Raw genomic sequence first — 21,769 nt, 5'->3', positions numbered from 1 at the left:
TCCCACTGGTCCAAAACCGAATCCCACTGGTCCAAAACCGTAGAAACCATAAACATAAATGGGGATTGCACACATACATAAACAGGATCATGAATAACATTAGCAATACAATTAACCGATACACCCTACTCCCAAACTCCCAAAGCATATCTGCTATAAATACAGTTTCTTATCACAACCTTATCAATAAATACAAAAGCTGATATAACAGAGAATCCACCCCTACTGGTGTACAATACCCAAGCATTCCAGGGCTGGGCAGATACAGATTGAACAGGATTATCATCCTGGGAAAGTGGAGTTTGTATAGGTGGAAAACAAATTGGTCACGGCAAAGCCAGGCGCCACCTCTTGGGAGTCACAGTACTCAGGCAGTCTGTCCACTCAGGAGGCCACTTCCAAGGGTCCATACACCTTAGTAATGTCTGCCACACTTCCTTCACAGTGTTGTTGCACTCACTCCATGGGCACAGTCAGGGGACTGATGTGGTCATGACTATAGCGGTCCTGTAGGTTTGATTGCCTCTGAATCTCCCTATAGTCTGATTTGCCAATAAGCTGCAGGGTGGAGTTTCACTGTCCGCTGGTGATGTGCGAGTCTGGAAACAAACTGCTCCTGCCAGGTCAATGTTCATGTTCTTAAACCTGGCAGTGTTGTTATCCAGAGGGAGTGCAGGCAGTCCAATGCCGACATTGCTGGTAAAAAAAAAAAAAAAATGGAGGCAAAATGGAAGAACTATTGGTCACCAGCAGAGGGGTTGACTATGCCTTCACTATTGTCCACAATTGAAGGTTCTGGCTGTGCCCCTTCTGCATCTAGGACGATCGTCAGGGTTAGCAGCGTCCACCACATCCAAGGAATCATTTTGATGTGGCTTCTTCACTGCCCGCTTCAGGTGTTCAGGCACCCACACTGGTCTGTCCAAATCCTGTGGAAAAGCACAAACTTGGACTCGCGTCCACCTAAGAACTGGATGCAGGCCCAACCACTGTTTTGTTATTACATCTTTCCACATAATCCGATCTTTATAGGAGCCTGCTCTGGTAGCATGACATTCAGCAGCAGAACGGCCATCCAAATCCAAAACCAAAAAATTAAAAATATATAGGACAAGAGCCAATTGATGCTTAGGGCTATTGGGATATAGGGAGGCCCCTACTCCCCCTTTTTGTTTTAATAATCAGGCTTTAAGAGTCGCATGTGCGCACTCTACAATAGCCTGGCCTGTAGGATTATATGGAATACCTGTGGAATGATTAATGCCAAATTCTGAACAGAACTTGGAGAAGGCCTTAGCTGTATAGGCAGGGCCATTGTCTGACTTATAGCAGCAGGGAACACCCCAGGCTGCAAAGGCTTTCAGACAATGAGAGATCACGTCCTGGAACTTTTCTCCTGTATGAGCAAAAATTACACCTGAATAGGTATCAACTGAAACATGTACATTCAAAAAGCGACCAAAGCTGGAAACATGGGTGACATCCATTTGCCATAGTTTTCATTGTGTGTTTTTTTTTTTTTAACCCTCCCAAGGCTTTATTGCCTCTAGGCATCATTTCCTATTCATATGCTAACTGCTTTACCAAAGGCATTACTGACTCCACCTCCCCAAAATTTCTTGAGGTAGTTTGAATAAGTTAGCCACAAAATCAACATAAGGCTCAGTGGCTCCTAGAATAACTTTGGAGAGGCATCTCTGTAGATCCCCAGTGCTTGTCTCCGAATTCCACTGGGTGTTTTTTGCAGCAACATTACTCCACACAGTGTTTGAACAAAACTCTTGGTATGGCACCTTCCAAGAAAAAGCATGGGCAGAAATTGAGCTATTTGTAAAAAAAGTTGCAGACCCCCAACAGCTGGGGTCACACACCAGACAGTCTGATAGTCTGGTTTAAGAAGAAACTGGCAGGAAATATCAGGACCTAGGTGCTCACAAGAAAGAGGGGGTGCTTAATAAAGGTCCAATATACTTGCTTGTATCGTCGATCTTCCAATTCAAATGCCATCATCGTGGCTAGTACCCGAGCTTTCACAAGACTCTACAGCAGGAGCTTGCCAGACAAGCCTCTCAGGAATCCACTGTGGACTATTTTTGTTTTCTGGGAAAATACAGACTGATCCTCGCCTTCAAATGAGAATGGGATCTGGGAGTGTCTACAGAATTCAGAGCTCAAGGCAACCTGCTTTTGCTGTTGATATGCAAATTATGTGTCCTGCCTTTGCAGCTGAGGATTCAGATAGCTGATGGGACAGATGCATTAATTTACCTGTTTTTTAAAATGTTTACTACAGGAAGTTTAAACTTAATTCACAAAAGCTAGAACATTTTCTGACCAACAGATAATAACACATTACAACAATTTTAAACATCTTATACAGAAGACAAACATTAAGACACACATGTGCGCGCACGCACACACACACACACACACACACTTTTGAAACTTAAAAAATTATTCTCAATCAAATTTAATATTAGTGATATTCTCCAGAATCCAGTAGCTGAAAAGCCATCAAGTAAATAGTCTTAAACAAAGACCTTGAGAAATAAAAGTCACCATTATGAAATCTTTTCATCATTGCAAGAATAAGAATTTTAATCTTCCCAATAATATAGCCATCCTAAAAATACTTGATGAACAACCAGATACTACTGTAAAGCTAAATCATGAAAAATGTGCATACTAAAATTTAAACCTTCAAACTCCATGGATGTGTACAACATTTTGACACAACAGAAGTTTACTACATTTGGCAGTAATCTTAATCCAATCACACTGATTATCTGTCTCCACATAATGGAGATAAATCCGTTGGCATTCTTGAGGCCTCATAAGAATACCAAGAGCAATCCTAGAATTGGAAAGTTTTGAATTCTTGGATACCTTTTAAGGATGGCTAAAAATATCTGGAAAAAGGTTTTTGCTATTATTAATATAACACATTATAGATTAGACTTCGTTATTGACATGAACTCATCACTCAAATACCTTTAAAACAAAACAAAATCTTTTTCAATTTGAAGCAATAAGAAACTTGATAACCAGTCAAAAACATAGAAATTATTTTAAACTATAAAAATGCTTTATATATAATAAATACCACATTAATTTAACTTATACATAGAAATAAATTAATAATGAGTTAAAATTTACTTTTATAACAAATTATTTGTGATAAAATTTCACATTTTTAAAAACATCACAATTGAAACCCCAAAAATCTCAAGAGACTTGTCTTGTATTACCCCTTAAACTCCAAATTTTCAAAATTGCCATGGGCCATGGATATGCAGATGAAGCTAGCCTGCCAAACATTTATTACAACAAAAGACCTTCCAAAGTGCAATCTGCAAGCCCAGAGGACAAGTTATGCAAAATCTTTTTTTTTTTTTCTTGACCTTTTCTTTCTGATCATACTATAAAGATCTTTAAAAGGTGGAAAACCAAGCAACAGAAAATTTAGGGTCAGGTAATGGAAATCTGGATTAATCAAAAAGCAACCACCTGTCAGCAATATAAGGCCTAACAAAATCAGCATCCCAAGAACTGCTATCAGAGCAAAGGATTTAGGCAAGCTTTAAAATGGGCAGAGGATCCTCAGAAGACTCACTTCCAGAGGCCTCTTCTGACTCACTAAACAATCCCTGCAACAGGTGGTGCATGTGCACCATGGAGGACAAATTCCCCATTGCTCTAACATTTTTCTAGTCACTAACCATGAACCTTCTTGTCACATAACTACTAGCTTTCTCTCTTGTCTCACACCACAAGCTTTACGTGCACGTTCCTGCTTTTGCGGCTCCCTGAGCAAAAATCTCAGTTGAAAATTAATTCCCGCTGTTCAGCGGTTCCCTGAGCATTCTACTCCCTCAGCTGCTTATCTTTTTCCCGCTTTTGTGGCTTAGCAGCCAAATTTGGTCCAAGTTATGGCACCAGTTGTTGGGGTCGTCCGTACCGCAGAAGAATTCACCCGACACTCCAGGCTCTGTTTCCTGAGGAACTTTATTTTTCCAACCAGTCCATTTCCCAGCCAGTCGACTGGACTTCTACTACCTCCCGTTTTTCTTCTGCTTCTCTCTGCTTCCTCTCCCAGTCTCCTCATTGCCCCTAGTCTTCTACTGTCCTTCCATCCGTCCGTCCCAGTCATACTCTGTCCTCTGTCTCAGTCAGTCCGTCCGTCCGTCTGTCTCCGTGTCCGTCTTCCTGTCCTGATTCCCTTCTTCCTGAAACCCCCACCGCTAAATACAATCCTAGTCCAATCAGCTTAAAGGTCATCGATACATGCAGCAGGCACGCCAATCATAGCTCTGATCACGCATAGCACACGCGCTAAGCATGCAGCTACAGGCCAATCAGAAGGCACTTCCTGAAACCTGTGTACCACCAAGCTCCGGGGGGAGAGGTCTCAGCACCATCTTATGGCACATGTGCAGTGCTCCCAACACTTTCAACACACGTAGCTCAATATCATATTGAATAGCGAAAAATCTGTAGATATATGCTAGGATACTGAGACAAGGAAAATGCACTCTTTCATTCCTGTTAGTAAAGAGAATCCTGGATATTTTAATCAAAGAAATCAAAATCAAGTGGATACAAAGTGTAAGAGAGGAAGTCAGGAGAATATTTGGGGCACATCAAACTATTATCTGCACAAGGGAACACAGACTACCATAAGACAACTACTAGAGCTCACAGGAAAGTTTAGTGGAACTGTTAGATAGAAAGTCATCCCAGTGAAGTTAACAAACTTTGATATACAAGCAGCCCTATGACTGCGAAAGAAACCCAATCCAATTCAAGTATGATGAAGAGAGATAAACTCACGAATCATAAAACCAACTCCTTCTAAGAAAGTTGGACATGTAGTTAAATGAGCAGACTATGACAAGGACACATGAAACAAATAGAAAAATGGTTGCACAAGTGCTCCCAAATCTCTCAAGGTCTCAATGAAAGAACAATTGCATGATTCAAAATAGCAATCGTAAGGAAACTCAGTGAGTTACAATACAGAAGGGCAAATAGACAAGAAAATCAATCCAAGATATCAATGAAAGATAGTAAGTTGATTAAGCTGATTAGGAATAGCCATAAGATTCAGTAGAAAATAGCCTCTATCAGTGAACATAATAGGATTGGTAGTTTTAGCACCAGAATAGACAAACTGGCTAAACTGCTGCTTGTCAAAATGTCTTCTTCTATCAGTTGTAGCATCTTAGGAACAAAGCTTGATAATTGCCGCAGAATAATAATATACTTATAGTTTCAGTAATATATAAAGACTGATGTGTTTCTTTTAAGTATTTATTTATTTATTTATTTATTTATTTATTTATGTACTTATTTATTTACTTATTTATTTATATTGGAAAGGCAGATTTACAGTGAGAAGGAGATTCAGAGTGAAAGGTTGACCATCGAATGCTTCAGTCCCAAATAAGCCCCAATATCCAGAGCTGAATCTAGCCAATCTGAAGCCAAGAACTCAAAGCTTCTTCCTGATTTCCCACTTGGGAGCAGGGTCACAGGCTTCGGGCCATCCAATACTGTTTTCCCAGGTCACAACAGGGTGCTCAGTGGCAATTTCAGCAGCCAGGTTACTAACCAGCATCCATGTGTGATCACAGCACATGCAAAGTATGGTTTTACTTATTGGGCCAACACACCAGATTCAAAGTCAGTTGTCTTTATGTCAATATCCTCAATAATTTAAAAATACTCTAGGACTTCTGTGTACCAATTCATAAATACATGGTATTTCTTAACAGTATTTAAGGTTCCTGTATATGCTTTCTTGAGGCTTTCTGGGCAACACTTCCCTGTAGGCCTTCTAGATGAAGCTTTCATCACAATAAAATAAACTGAAAGGTGTCTTAAGATTGTAACTGCTGTTGCCTTGAGAAAGTAGATTCAAACTAAAGCAAGTAAATACTCTATCTCTTAAATATGTTTTTAAAATATTAATTCTTTGAAATGTTAATTCCTTTAAAGGTCTTATGTTTTTAAAATGTTAATTCTTTGTCAACAAGAGAAAGTGACAGGGACAGCATAAATGAGGGACACAGGGGCAACACTTAAAGGCTGAAAGACTAGATATTCACCTTGCACATGCCAGTGAAATCCACATAGGAGCTGTTCCATCTTCTCCTAGCAGGTGGCCAACTCCAGCTTCCCAAGAATTGCATCAAGATCAGGTTGTTCTTCCTCAGCAATCCCTATTTCTCTAACACAGTGATTGTTAAGGAATATCGAGCTAACATCAATGGTGAGATGTTTCTCAGAGACTAGATATTGGACATAAGTGACAGGTAACTGGCGATGTGATCCTATCCTGTCCTGCATACTTTTATTTCTGTTGGAAATAGAGCATGCTGTTCCTATCCACTTCTCTTCTTGCAGTGAATACCACCAATTTCACTGGAGTGACGAGAAACTTTTGTAAGCTTTTTTTTTTTTTTTTTTTTTTTTAGTAATTACGTTGCATCATGTGACACAGATTCATAGGCTCTGGGATTCCCTCCTCATGCCCTCTTCCCTTGGTGGATTCCTCCAACTTGTTGCAGTATTACAGTTCAAATTCAGTCAAGATTCTTTCGTTGTAATCATATGCCAAGCATAGAGTCCAGCATCCTATTGTCCAGATCAATTCAACAGTGTGCTGGGGAGACCTTCTCTGGTCTGAAGGTAGAACTGGCTGAATATTGTCCTGATGAATTAGAAGCCCCAGCACAACATCAACAACACTCTACAACATTATAGAATTAATTGACATAGTATTGATTAATCAATACATTATAACAGCACAAGTACTTAACCACCTCCTGTGATTACTTCATTGACACTTCAGCATTTTTTTGTTTGTACTCAGCCCCAGCTGCTATACACCTTAAAGTGTCTGTTGGCTTTGTAATAAAATTAAGTAAATATTAAAAAACAAAAGAAAAAAAAATACCTCTTTCACAGGTGGGCAGGGGTGTGAGATGGAAAAATAAGACTACTGTTAAGCAATGTTTTTGTTCAAGAGTCTTTAAACTGTAGTTCCGGAGCCAGAACTAGCTGTCTGGCTATTTTTGTGAAGTTTTACATTGTGTCAACGGTCACCTTCAGGCTGCTGTGGACAAGCTCGGTAGTTGCAGCCAAGCATATGGCCCACACAACCCAAAATGGTTGCTTTGTGCTCCCTTCCAGAAGGGAACTGGCTGACCTCCCTAAGCCCATCGCAGCCTACAGTGCCACTGTGAGTAAATTCATATGTGATACATGTACTGAAAAACCCAGTTATCTTTGCATCCTTTAACTTAAAAAATAGATTTTAAGATCATTTCCAAAGCAAATGTCCAGCCTCGCAGTTAAGATGTCCATATCTCATTTCTTTTTTTTCACTATTAATTATTTTGCATTATGTGACAGTTTCCTAGGCTCTGGGAATTCCCCCACTCCTCCCCTCCCCTCCCCCTTGGTGGATTCCTCAAACTTGATGCAGTATTACAGTTCAAATTCAATCAAAATTCTTTCCTTGCAAACAAATACCAAGCATAGAGTCCAGCTACCTATTGTCCAGATGGGTTGAACAGTTTCTTGGGGAGACCATTTCTGATCTGAAGTTAGAGCTGGTAGAATATCATCCCAGTCAATTAAGAGTCCCAATATAACATCAACAGCAATTTGCAACATTATCATTGACATTTCAATTTTAGTTTATATACAGGACCGGCTGCTATATACCTTAGAATGGCTATAAGGTACCATTCAGCTGTCTTGTGTCTATTTCATTTTAGTATTTAGCCATTTGTGGTGTTGAAATATAATTTTGAAGATCTTGGCAGATTTTAGGATAATCTAGACTGGCTTGTAATTCTAACAAGACATTTGTCGACATTTAAGGTGCAGAACATTTTTTTGGAGGGGTTGTGCAGGAAAATCCTCAACACCATGGTGAGGAGAGACTGATCTTTGTGTCCCACCCAGCGAGGAATTAGCCAATCCACGCCAGCTCTTTCCTGTCAGATTTCAAGCTCTACTTTTTGTTGTTTGTATATTTATTTTAGTTTTTTTTTTTAGTTTACATGATTGTTTGCTATGAGGGGTTTTGGAAGCAATCCCGATGGTCATTGCGAGGGAGAGTGTGGGTCCAGAGGTCTAGCCAGGCTCAGACCAAAGAAAGCTCTCCTCCCTGGTCCCGAAGGACGTTTATTGTTCTTCTGTTTCTGCTGACCGCTCAGGGCTTCTGGTTGTTTTTCCAATGACGTTGGTTTCTGCACGGTAGTGTTTGGACTTCTTCCATCCCCAGCGGAAGCTCTGTTTTGGGGTTGGTAACCTCAGAGTACCCGGCCTCCAAAGGCATCCAATTCCCTGTGGCCTCCTTGGCAGTTGGGATATAGTCCTTGTTGCTCGTATTAATAGTTTATGGTGAAGGTCTGGGAGTCTTCATGGTTGAGATCCAAGCTTCCTCCTTACCACCTGCTTCACCCTGGAGTGCCCCCCTGCTCCACGCACATGACCTCCTGTTAAGAGGTTGTCAGGATCACACCCGATTCGCCCCCTCATGCATTGGTATATTAGTTTTACTATTGTTTAGTGCCACTTTGAGTCTGTTGTCTATGAATTACCAGATTTGATCTTGATAGGCTATATTGTACTTTTTCCTCACTCTTTTTATGGTCCTGAAAGGCTTCCCTGCACTCCCCACCCATTACGGATTAACATAGTGTATTGAGGGTAAAGTAGGTTTTACAGTTTTTCGATGTAGATCTTAAGTATTCTGACATTAATTGTTGGTTTATAGATTATATCGCATTATCTTATTGCATTGGATACAGGTTGTTAGAGATTGCAATAATATTACAATATACAGGTACAATCTTTCAGGTTGTCATCTTTTCATCTTAAATTAAGGCAAACATGTGGTATTTAACCTTTTGGGATTGGTTCATTTCTCTTAGCATGATGGAATCCAGTCGGGCCCATTTGTCCACAAAGAACTGCAATTTGTTTTTTTTTAATAGCTGAGTAGTATTCCATAGAGTAGATGAACCATATCTTCCTTATCCAGTCTTCTATTGATGGGCATTTTGGTTGCTTCCAGGTTTTTGCGATTGTAGATTGTGCTGCTATGAACATAGGCGTGCATGTTGGTTTCTTGTGTAGGAGATGTTTTGGATATATCCCTAGAAGTGCTATTGCTGGATCATATGGCATGTTGATTTTCAGTTGTTTGAGTATTTTCAAACTGATTCCCATAGAGGCTGTACAAGTCTGCAGTCCCACCAGCAACGGAGAAGGGTTCCCTTTTCCCCACATGGTTGCCAGCAAGTGTTGGTGGTATTTTGTATGTGTGCCATCCTTACTGGTGTTAGGTAGTACCTCATTGTTGTCTTCATTTGGATTTCCCTTATTGCCAAGGAACTTGAGCATTTTTCCATATGCTTGTTTGCCATTTGGGTTTGTTCTTTTGTGAAATGTCTGCCCATTTCCCATGCCCATTTCTTCAGCAGTTTGTTTGTTCTGGTGTTTTGGTTTCTCTTGAGATCTTTGTATATTCTGGAGATCAGCCCTCTATCTCCCATGTAGTGTGCAAAGATCTACTTCCATTCTGTAGGTTGTTTTTTTTTTATTATAAAAACATACTTTTGATTATATTTAAATAATGATAACCCACTAGTTGCATACACACTTACCACTCTTTTTAATAAATCAATAGTTTATTGCCCATTGCAAAAGTTGAAATCTTGGTCTTATTTCTTTTTATTTATTTATCTATTTATTTATTTATTTATTTATTTATTTATTATATTTATTATTTTAATTCATTAATTACATTGTATTATATGACACAGTTTCATAGGTACTTGGATTCTCCCCACTCCTCCCCAAACCCTCCCACCATGGTGGATTCATCCACCTTGTTGCATAACCACAGCTCAAATTCAGTTGAGATTCCCCCATTGCAAGCATATACCAAACATAGAGTCCAGCATCTTATTGTCCAGTCACGTTCAATGGCTTCTTAGGTATACCCTTTCTGGTCTGAAGGCAGAGTGGGCAGAGTATCATCCCGATTAATTAAAACCTCCAAATACCATCAGCAATAATTACATCATTATGGAATTATTTGACATAGTAATGAGTAACCAATATGGTAAAAGTAACTGTGAGTTCTTAACCACATTCTGTGACCACCTCATTGACATTTCAATTTTAGTTGATACACAACATATAACATAGATAACATAAAATGTTATTACATAACATCTTATCATCAAAAAATTAAGGCAGACATGTGATATTTAAACTTTTGGGATTGGCTCATGTCCCTTAGCATTATGATTTCCAATTTGGCCCATTTGGCCACAAAGAACTGCATTTTGTGTTTTTTTTAATAGCTGAGTACTATTCCATGGAGTAGATGAACCATAGATTTCTTATCCAAACCTCTGCTGATGGGCATTTTGGCTGCTTCCATGATTTTGCAATTACTGATTGTGCTGCTATGAACATAGGAGTGCATGTTGGTTTCTCATAAAACAAGTGTTCTGGCTATATTCCTAGGAGTGATATTGCTGGATCATACGGTATGTTGAATTTGAGTTGTTTGAATGTTCTCCATACTGATTTCCATAGAGGCTGTACCAGCCTGCAGTGCCACCAGCAGTGGGGTAGGGTTCCCTTTTCCTGCAACCTTGCCAACAAGTGTTGTTGGTGCTTTTATTCATGTGGGCCACTCTTACTGGTGCTAGGTGGTACCTCATTGATGTTTTAATTTGGATTTCCCTTATTGCCAGGGAACTTGAACATTTTTTCATATGTTTATTTGCCATGTGGGTTTGTTCCTATGTGAATTGTCTGCCCATTTCCAGTGCCCATTTCTTGAGTGGCTTTTTTATTTTGGTGTTTTGGCTGTTTCGTAGTTCTTTGTATATTCTGGAGATTAGCCCTCTATTACCTACGTAGTGCACAAAGATCTTCTCCCATTCTATGTGCTGCTTTGTTACTTTATTGATTGTTTCCTTTGCTCTACAGAAGCTTCTTAGTTTGATGAGGTCCCATTTGTTTATTCTAGTCTTGATTTCTACTGCTTTTGAAGTCCTTCATAGGAAGTAAGGACCTACCCCTAGATCTTGCAGGGTATTTCCAAACTTTTCTTCCAAAAGCTTAAAGGTTTCTGGATGTAGGTTTAGATCTTTTATCCATTTAGATTTGATCTTCTTATATGGTGAGAGATGTAGGTCTATCTTTTTGTTTTTGCAGGCTATCAACCAGTTGTCCCAACAGCATTGATTGAACAGACCTTCCCATTTGCCTGGATTATCGTTTGTCCTTTTGTCAAAGATTATTTGGCTGTATCTGTGTGGGTTCCCTTCTGGTGTTTCTATTCTGTTCCATTGATCTTCCTCTCTATCTTTGTGCCAGTACCAGGATGTTTTGATAACCACTGACCTATACTATGTGCAGAGGTCTGGTACTGTGATCCCCCCTGCTAACTTCCTGTTCTTCAAGATGGTTCTGGTTATTCGTGGTTTTTTGTGTTTCCAGATGAACCTTTGGATCATTGTTTCCAATTCCGTGAAGAATGTTTTTGGCAATTTGATTGGGATTGCATTGAATAGATATATTGCTTTGGCAATATAGACATTTTAATGACACTGATTCTACCTATCCAGGAGCATGGGATGTTACTTCATCTTTCAAGGTCTTGTTCAATTTCTTTTTTAAGTGGTTTGTCATTTTCTTCAAATAGGTCTCCTACATTTTTGGTTAGGTTATTTCCCAGATTCTTAATACTTTTCTCTGTTATTTTGAATGGTATCTTGCTGGTTAGATCATTTTCCAACTTGGGGCTGTTTGCATACACTATGGCTGTTGATTTTTTTTTCATTAATTTTGTATCCTGCCACTCTACCAAACTCTCGTATAAGTTCTAGCAGTCTCTTTGTTCAGCCTCTTGGCTCTTCTATGTAAAGAATCATGTCATCTGCATATAGTGAAAGCTTGACTTCTTCATTTCCCTTTTGGAATCCTTTGATTTTTTTTTTTTTTTTTTTTTTTTGTCTTATGTCCTCAGCGAGTACTTCTAGGACTATGTTGAATAGCAGTGGAGAAAGTGGGCATCCCTGTCTTGTTCCAGATCTCACATACGAACCAGTCCAATGCAACCCAACTACCATTCTGTAGTTTCACTCTTATACTTCCTTCATAGCTTAGACATCAGGTACCTCTACCACATCTGTTGAGGATGTCCTCTTCATTCATGTTTCCTGTACTTCTCTGTCCCCCACAGCCTTCACTTGGATCCCTGGCACTTAGTCTGAAAAGTTACTTGAGGCTATCTTGTTGTGTTCAAAAGAACTCTGATCACTCAAGGTAGAATTTCCTTCTTCACAATCTTCATGAACAGGAAGAGCTCTATGAAGGAAGAGGCGACACAACAGGAGATCCACAAATTTGGAAGGCACATTTTGTTTAAGATGAGCACCTATGAGTAGATCTGTGTTTATCAACCCAAAATAAGTGCAACTTGATGTTTTGTGTTACTGCTCTGGCTAGCCAAGGGACAGAATGCCCGTTCCTGAGTCTGAGACAACCTAACTACCACTGCCTCATGCCTAAGCCAAGGAATGCTTTTTCTTCCTGTCACACAAATCATGTGAAAGATTATTCTCAGGTGTCATGCCTCTCTGTATTGACCAATCTCAGTGTTTGCCTATTTTCCATGCATTGGAACTTCCCACTTCAAAGATTACTCCATCCATTGACTGACTAGCTCTCTGACCCCAATTTCAGATACCCACTGCCCTCTGATAGGTTTACACATAAGACTCTATCAACCTCAATGTGATGACCCAAATTTCCACAAGAGTCTTTTTTCATCAGGAAAATCTAGACGGGGGAAAACAGCGTGGTGGTGAGGTGCGTTAAGCCTCAGACTGCAGTGCTGCAAGCCTGCATATATGATTGGTGGACTCGTAGCTATGCTGCTCCTGAGCAACAGCTCTGAGAGTATACCTGTGAAAACAGCAGACTATGGCCTTAGTTTGTGGATGCCACTACGTGGGATACCTGAAAGAAATTCTTTGGCCCTGATATAAGTCTGGTCCAGCCCTGGTTGTTGGGGCTATTTGGGAAGTGAGCCAGCAGATAATGGATTTCTATCTTCTGTCTTTGTAGCTTTACAAGTAAATACAAAAGTCTTTCTAAAGAGGCAAACAGACATGAAAACCAGACCTAATCCCGAAACACTTGGCTGTGCTCATACTCATATTTCATTCAATTGTATTATTCAGCAAATCTCCGTTTCCACGGACAGTCTTAGGCACAAAATTCACATGACAACATCCCATTGAAACAATGACTAAATAGAAACATATGCCTTTTGATGTGGTTGGGGAGCATGGAGAAAATGTAAAATAAACTGTTCATGATCCAGAGGGCACTTCCATAGTAGAAGAGCTGCAAAGTGACCAAGAACTTGTTTTTTGTGTTGAGCCCTCTCCAAAAGGGATGTTGTGGGATATTTTTGTGTGCCAAGTATTTAACATATAAAAGAACTAAATGAAACTGGTATCAATTGTTCCCAGGAGTCAAAGACATAAAAAAAATGGGTCAGGATTAGGTTACACTGGTTTAAGTCACTGACTATGACACTAGTATGCCGTAGCAGCACTAGATTGAGCTCTGGCTGCTCCTTGTCCAATCTCCTGTGTGTTAATGTACCCAGGGAAAGAGCACAAGATGGTTCAAGTGCTGAAATACATGGGAGAACTAGATGCATTCTAGACTCCTGACTTCAGCCAGAGATAGTTTTTCAGGTGCAGCATTAAATCTAATTGTATTTATATATATAAATATTATATTATATATTTATATTTGTATACAGACACATAGATTGGTGTAGAGACAGAGAGGAAATCTGTCTTTAGATTCACTCCCCTGTGGCCACAATAACCAGAGATGTGGCCATTCAAAGTCTTGAGCCAGGAACTTCCTCCAGGGTCCCCCATGTGGGTGTAGGATCCCAAGGCTTGAAGCCATCCTCACATGCTTTTCCAGACCATAAGCAGGATTCTGGAGGAGATGTGGAGCAGTCAGGACATGAACGGGTGTGCATATGGGATCCCAGCATGTCCAAGGTGAGGACTTTAGCCATAGGATGCCATACTATGCCCTAGTGCAGCTTTTGGGGAATAAAACAATAGGTGGTGATCTCTCCTTTCTGTATCTCTCTATCTCTGTGCTTGAGTCTCTCTATAACTCTTCCTTTCCTTTGATAAGTAAGTCTTTGTTTTTGCTAAATGGAAATCACATTTGAATTGAACTTTGGCAGCACTTACATTACATTTGACTCCTTAGAGTTGAATCACAAATATTCCCAAGGGGACTCCTTTGCTTATTTCGAAACAACAGTGCTACTTTCCTCTCACTGTTGTGAGCTCTTCCTTTTTCTTCCCTTCTTTTTCTTCTCGTTGCTTCTGGCCATACTCAGCTCCATACCATATTAGCAGCTCACAGCCTGGTTTGATGACCTGGCAGGTGAGGTAAAATATCTGCCTGTGCTACTGGAAGGCCACCAAATTCTGCTCCTCATCATTGCAGGCACAGTTCGCATACCTGGGGTGGAGATAAATCCTGAGTTTGCATGCTCTGTCATGTTTAAATCTCATGTGTTCTGTAATGGCCTCCACCCTGCTTGAATCCCAATTCTTCAAGAGCTCTCCCTGAAAACATCTACCTCTCATGAGATCAGTGAACTCCCACGTACAAGTTGTAGATACAGTGTTCATTGTGATAAGCATGCTTTCTTCCTTCCTTCCTCACTAGTCATCCTCAAAACCCAAGCCCACCTTACTCCCACCTTGACTGCCATGAAGCACACAGAGTTTCCCTAAACTCCAAATTTCATTCAGTTTTCTGCTATAGAATTTGATGAGTGGACACATTCCTTACATCTAGCTTTCCACACATGCTCCACAAATCAGCTTTCCCAAAGGCAATCCTTTGGAGTCCTTTCTCTTGGATCTTTCTCCTGGATCTTGGGAGTCCAAGATCCAGATCCAGAAATGTAGAGGAGTCTTCATTGTTTCTTATCCTCTCACAGAACTGCTCACAGAAACCCTTGCCCAGATGCAACTTCCTTCTCTCATTCACATCCCAGGTTTGGCATTGTTTTGCTTAGTTGATAAAGATTAGCATTTTATTTTTATTTGAGAGGCACAGAAGCAAAGAAGACAAGGGGCAAAAGACAGAGATGCCAGGAGAACGGGTGGAGTGGGGACACAGAAAGGACACAGTGGCAGGCGGGAGCTTCAACCAGGTCTTCCACGTGGGCACAGAGGTCAAAGATTGAGGACATTCTCTGAAACTTCCCTGGATGCATGGGAAGCCATTGGTTTGGCAGTAGAGCAACAGGTACTTGGGATGCAGGCTTCACAGTCACTGCCTTTGCCCACTGCATGTCAATGACTGTCGCCAGAACACGGCGGTTTCCTCTTTTTTTTTTTTTTTTTTTTGTCTTTCACTGTCTCATCGATTGAAGGTCTTATGTCTGAAGTTGTTCTGACAGTGTGTAATTGTCAAAAGACTAAGAAACATTACTGCCAGGCACCAATCTCATGGAATCTCCATGTATCTAGGACATTTTTGACACTGGAAGGGCTTAATCAATGCTAATTAGAGAAAGAGTGAGTCTAATGGCCCCAGGTGATCTAGATTCCTCAAGGCCCATCTTTGTGTTCTGTTTATTAAGCATAGTGATTTATGTAATGGTAAGAAAGCCAGAATTAACAGCATCAAAGATGAAAAAGGCAACATAACAACAGACACCGCAACCATTAAGGACATAATTAGAAATTACTACAAAGCACTGTACTGCAACAAATCAGAAGACCAACAAGAAATGGAAAAGTTCTTAAGCTCACACCACCTGCCAAAACTTAGCCCAGAGGCAACAAACGAACTGAACAAACCCAAAACTGAAGGAGAGATTGAATCAGTGATTAAAGATCTCCCATCCAAGAAAAGCCAGGCCCTGACAAAAATTCTACATAATTGTACAAAACATTCTGAACAGAACTAACCCCAATCCTCTATAAACTCTTCAAAACAATAGAAAAGGAACCAACCCTGACAAACTCGTTCTATGAAGTCAACATTACCTTAATCCGAAAACCAGACAGAAAACAACAGAGAAAGAAAACTACAGACGTATCTCTTTGATGAATATTGATGCTTAGATTCTCAACAAAATCCTAGAAAATAGAATCCAAAAACACATCGGACAGATCATTCATTCAGGTTAGGTAGGATTCACCCCTAGAATGCAGGGATGGTTCAACATAAGGAAATCTATAAATGGGATACACCACATCCAAAAACTGAAAAACAAGAATCACATGATAGTATCAATAGACGTAGAAAAAGCTTTCGACAAAATCCAACACCACTTCTTGCTAAAAACCCGAACCAAGGTAGGCATAGATGGAAAAATCCACAACATAATCAAAGCAATATATGAAAAACCCAACGTCAGCATCATACTGAATGGAGAAAAACTGGATCCCTTCCCACTGAGATCTGCAACAAGACAGGGATCTCCACTTCCTCCAATACTATTCAACATAGTCCTAGAGGTACTTGCTGAGGGCATAAGACAAGAAAAAGAAATCAGAGGAATCCAAATGGGAAACAAGTCAAGCTCTCAATGTATGAAAATGATATGATTTTTTCTATACAAGAGACAAGATGCTCAATACAGAGACTGCTAGAACTTATACGAGAGTTTGGTAGAGTGGCAGGGTAAAAAATTAATGAACAAAAATCAACAGCCATACTGAATGCAAGCAGCCCCAAGTTGGAAAAAGATCTAACCAGCAAGATACCATTCAAAATAACAGAGAAAAGTATGAATCATGTAGGAATAAATCTAACTAAAAATGTAGGAGACCTATTTGAAGAAAACGACAAACCACTTAAAAAAGAAATTGAACAAGACCTTGAAAGATGAAGTAACATCCCATTCTCCTGGATACATAGAATCAATATCATTAAAATGTCTATATTTCCAAAAGCAATATATACATTCAATGCAATCCCAATCAAATTCCAAAAACATTCTTCATGGCCTGGAAACAATGATCCAAAGGTTCATCTGGAAACACAAAAAAACAATGAATAGATAGAACCATTTTCAAGAACAGGAAGGCAGCAGGGGGAATCACAGCTCCAGACCTCTGCACATACTATAGGGCACTGGCTATCAAAACAGCATGGTACTGGCACAAAGATAGAGAGGAAGATCAATGGAGCATAATAGAAACACCAGAAGGGAACCCACACATATACAGTCAAATACTCTTTGACAAAAGGACAAACGACAATCCAGACAACTGGGAAGGTCTCTTCAATTAATGCTGTTGGGACAACTGGTTGATAGCCTGCAGAAACGAAAAATAGAACCAAATCTCTCACCATATAAGAAGATCAAATCTAAATGGATAAAAGATCTAAACCTACATCCAGAAATCTTTAAACTTTTGGAAGAAAAGGTTGGAAATACTCTGCAAGATCTAGGCGTATTTCCTGACTTCCTAAAAAGCACCACAAAGGCAATAGCAATCAAGACAAGAATAAAAAAAAATGGGATCTCATCAAACTAAGAAGCTTCTGTACAGCAAGGGAAATAATCAACAAAGTAACAAAGTAACCAACAGAATGGGAGTAGATATTCACGCACTAAAGAGGTAATAGAGGGCTAATCTCCAGAATAGACAAAGAGCTACAAAACAACCAAAATGTCAAAACAAACAACCCACTCAAGAAATGGGCATAGGAAATGGGCAAACACTTCACAAAAGAACAAACCCAAATGGAAAATAAACATACGAAAAAATGCTCAAGTTCCCTGGCTTTTAATTGATTGGGATGATACTCTGCTGGCTCTGCCTTCTGCCCAGAGAGGGTATGCCTAAGAAGTAGTTGAACTTGACTGGACAATAAGATGCGGCACTGTATATTTGGTATATGCTTGCAGTGGAGGAATCTCAACTGCACTTGAACTGTGGTTATGCAACAAGGTGGAGGAATCTACTATGGTCGGAGGGTTTGGGGAGGGGTGGGGAGAATCCAAGTACCTATGAAACTGTGTCACATAATGCAATGTAATTAATGAATAAAAAATAGTATTTATATAGAATGTGCTTTTAGAAACTGGTCATGACATTCACAGGTCATTAGAATAAACATGAAAGAGGACATATAATGTAAAAGTCACTGAGGAAAGTAAAGGAGAAATTAACGTGATCTTGTCTTGGAGAGAAATATCCTCTGTAGTTGTAACATGCCATGGCTCTTACCTCATCCAGTTGGCAAAAGAAGTATCCTTTCCATCCATGTACTCATGGCTGCTCATGCCCTTGGCTATCTGAGTTTCAAAAAAATAGGTCAATGTATTCTGAAATGGGGGTAGTTCAGCAGAATTATTAACAACTCTATCATCATGTTCTGTGACATTACATGACTCCAAGACATGTTGAGACTTTACATAGTGTTGGTACACATTTCTTCTGGTTTATTTCTCTACAGTAGAAGTCCATAGAGGAGATTGCCACTGCTTTATTTTTAACAGCCCAGTGATCTTCTCTATGCTAATATTTATTTATTTTTGGGAATTATTTATTTTTATTACTAAGTCAGATGTACAGAGAGGAGGAGGCAGAGAGAGAGAAAGATCTACCATCTGATGAGCCACTCCCCCAACTAACCACAACAGCCGGTACAGTGCCGATCCGAAGCAGGGTACAGGAAACTCTTTGGGGTCTCCCATGCAGATGCAGGGTGCCAAGGCTTTCGGCCATCCTCAACTGCTATCCTAGGCCACAAGCAGGGAGCTGGATGGGAAGTGGAACTGCTGGGATTAGAAAGAGTGCCCAGTTTTGATCCCAGCAGGTTCAAAGTGAGGACTTTAGCCACAAGGCCACGACACCGAGCCCTATGCTAATCTTTACAGCCTGGCTGATCATGTTGGCTCAACTCATGCCATAATGTGTAGAAGGACACATGAAACAGTCTCATGCTAGGCAGGTGAAAAGCCATCAGACTGGAATGGGATGTGCTTCTTACCTGCCAGCTGTATCCACTGTCAGGTTCCTCTTCCAATTCTGTGATCTTGCCCTCAAAAGGACCAAAGTGCAGCCCCAAAGGCAGATCAGATGCTTCATTAAATACTCCAAGTCCAGCTTCCAGAATGCTCGATGGGCCAATTCGAAGTTCAGTGGGCACACTGAGGAGAGCACGACTAGGATGTCTCTTTTCCACTGAATTGTCCTTTAGAAACACGGGGGGTCCATGAGCAGCACAGCTCTTCAGGAAGCATATCTGACACTTCTCACAATCTGGAGATGAGAGTGGAAGGGATTAGGAAAGTATACCAAATGTTGCTGGCTATAGAGAGCATCAGAGGCAGCCAAGTGCTCACATCACTCAGCCTCAGTCTTGCACCCTAAGTTACCAGAAGACAGAATGATGTAAGACCAAATTACAAGTGGAATTTCAATTCAGACTATGGGATTTTTCTTTGTAGATGTGCCAAAGGGTCATTTACACAGGTAGTCATCATCCTCAATCTCACTGAACTCTTTGTATGTCTGACCCATTTTCCTTTCAAGTTGTACATCTGAAATTCTTCATTCTCATCCTTTCTTCTGAGTTCTGAGATGGAGAGACTAAGTCAGTGAAGTTATTAGTTCTTTTGGGTTTAATGTTTCAAATAAAATAAAGGGCTTTCAAGACAAGGAAAAACTGCATGGAGATTTGTTTTTCATTACAATCTCTGGTTTTAATTCATTTCCCCTGAAGTTTGAACATCTGTTTACTTAAAAGGCAAAGAAAGACACATCTAGAGATTGACACAGCAGTTGAGAGCATTAGAGCATACAGAAGGCAGAGAGAGGTGGGGAGGTTCACTCCTTGAGTAACCTGGATAGCACCCAAATCAGTCTCAGATCAGATAGCTTTATTCAGTTTTCCCAGGGGGTTGTAAGACCTCAATCACTTATCTCCTCACCAAGTTTTACTAAGTTGTATATCAACAATTTGCTAGAGTCAGAGATAGGGTCAGTTCTGGAACCCAGGCACTCTGCCATGGGAAACAGGCATATTAACTGGCATCTTCACTCCTAGGACAACTGACTTCCCCTCCATGAAGTGTTTGCATATAGGCTAAATAACCTGATCCCAATTATTTTTTTTTTTTTGATTTTCCCCAAAGAGCTTAAAATATAATCATGTTTCTACAGGCTCTATTTGTTTTGTGTTGAGTGTGACCCAAGCATGCAATTGCATCCCTAACAGCCTGACCATCCTCATCAAGCCTCACCTTCCTTGGGCCTCCTAGTGGGCCTAGAGAGACAACTCCTGAAATTATTTTCTTACCAAGTTTTTGTGTAGAGTGCTGTCCTGAGCTGTTTGATTCCTTAGGATGGAACACTGCTTTCCGGCCCTTCTTTGAGCCAGTGGTGTTTAGTAAATTTGCTGTTCCTGATGATTTCTTCGTACTGATTTCATTATGTAAAGGCCCGCTGGACTTTCCATTTAATGAGAAAATAACATTTTTTTAAACTCACTGTTTAGTCCCTTTGTCCTTTGTGATTGCAAAGTGTTTTCAGGTACATGACATTCTTTAAAGTATCAGCAAACATGGGAACTATGTGAGGTGATTGAATACTGAAGGGAAAAGCAGTGTCTGTGTTTCTAGTGTATTTGGGGATAGATCACATCATTTGAGGCTGTTTCTCTCCAGATTGTTTTCAATTTTCTCTGCACAAGTGAAAGTGGAAAAGGGGAGGACATTTAGAAAGATAATCTGGAGAACAACATTTGTGAAAGCAGGTAGGTAAGACTTCTTTAGAAAGGTATGTCTTGGGCTCGGCGGTATGGTCTATCGGTTAATCCTCGCCTTAAATGCCCTGGGATCCCATATGGGCACCAGTTCTAATCCTGGCAACACTACATCCAATGCAGCTCACTGCTTGTGGCCTGGGAAAGCAATCTAGGACGGCCCAATGCATTGGGACACTGCACCCGTGTGGGATACCCGGAAGAGGTTCCTGGTTCCTGGCTTCAGATCGTTGCATAGCGGCCCTTGCGGCTCACTTGGGGAGTGAATGATCAGATGGAAGAATTTGGTGGCATACATGAGGTTAGAAAGAGGTGAAATCAGATGATTGTTGAAAAAGTAAGATGGTGATAAAAACTGAAAATGATAATACCCTGAGCATATTTGATTTGGGGATTGGATCAACTGGTGCCTATATCAATTGGCTTGAACCCAAGTGTACTGTTAGATTCTTCTCCACAGCTACTCTTCATGATCTATATCAATTGGCATACACATAGCTAAAGTTCATTTTGAGATATTACATACTCATTAATGTGATTTTTGTAATATTTTTATAGTACTGCTACCAGTTTACCATGTTTTTATGCCTGAATACCTATTCAGCAAGATATACATATTTTTAGAATTCCTTGTACTTGCTTTTCTGTTTTACCAGAAAATTTTGAATCAATTTTCCAGATATTTGGAGAAGTTCTTCATAACCCAAACTCTGTCAAAGTTTTGGAGAAGTATTTGTATTCAACTGGAAACTCAAAGGTTACATTGTATTGTAGAAGCAACAGGAAACAAAAATAATTGCAAACATTGGAAGGACTGCTTACTTAGTACCCAGAGAAAGAGGAGGTTGTTTTGTCCTACAAAAATGAGGTCAGGAGT

The 21,769-nt window shown here is 40.1% G+C and overlaps 1 pseudogene; it reads right to left on the bottom strand.

Annotated features, from left to right (window-relative positions):
- Positions 1 to 773: 773 nt before the first annotated feature.
- LOC131478708 (histone-lysine N-methyltransferase PRDM7-like) lies at positions 774 to 20,560 on the bottom strand (annotated as a pseudogene).
- Between the last annotated feature and the right edge of the window lie 1,209 nt (positions 20,561 to 21,769).

This window comes from Ochotona princeps, chromosome Y, assembly GCF_030435755.1.
Source record: "Ochotona princeps isolate mOchPri1 chromosome Y, mOchPri1.hap1, whole genome shotgun sequence".
NCBI lineage: Eukaryota > Metazoa > Chordata > Mammalia > Lagomorpha > Ochotonidae > Ochotona > Ochotona princeps.
Note: the sequence above shows the minus strand (reverse complement) of the source record. Positions and strands in the feature narration are given on the sequence as shown.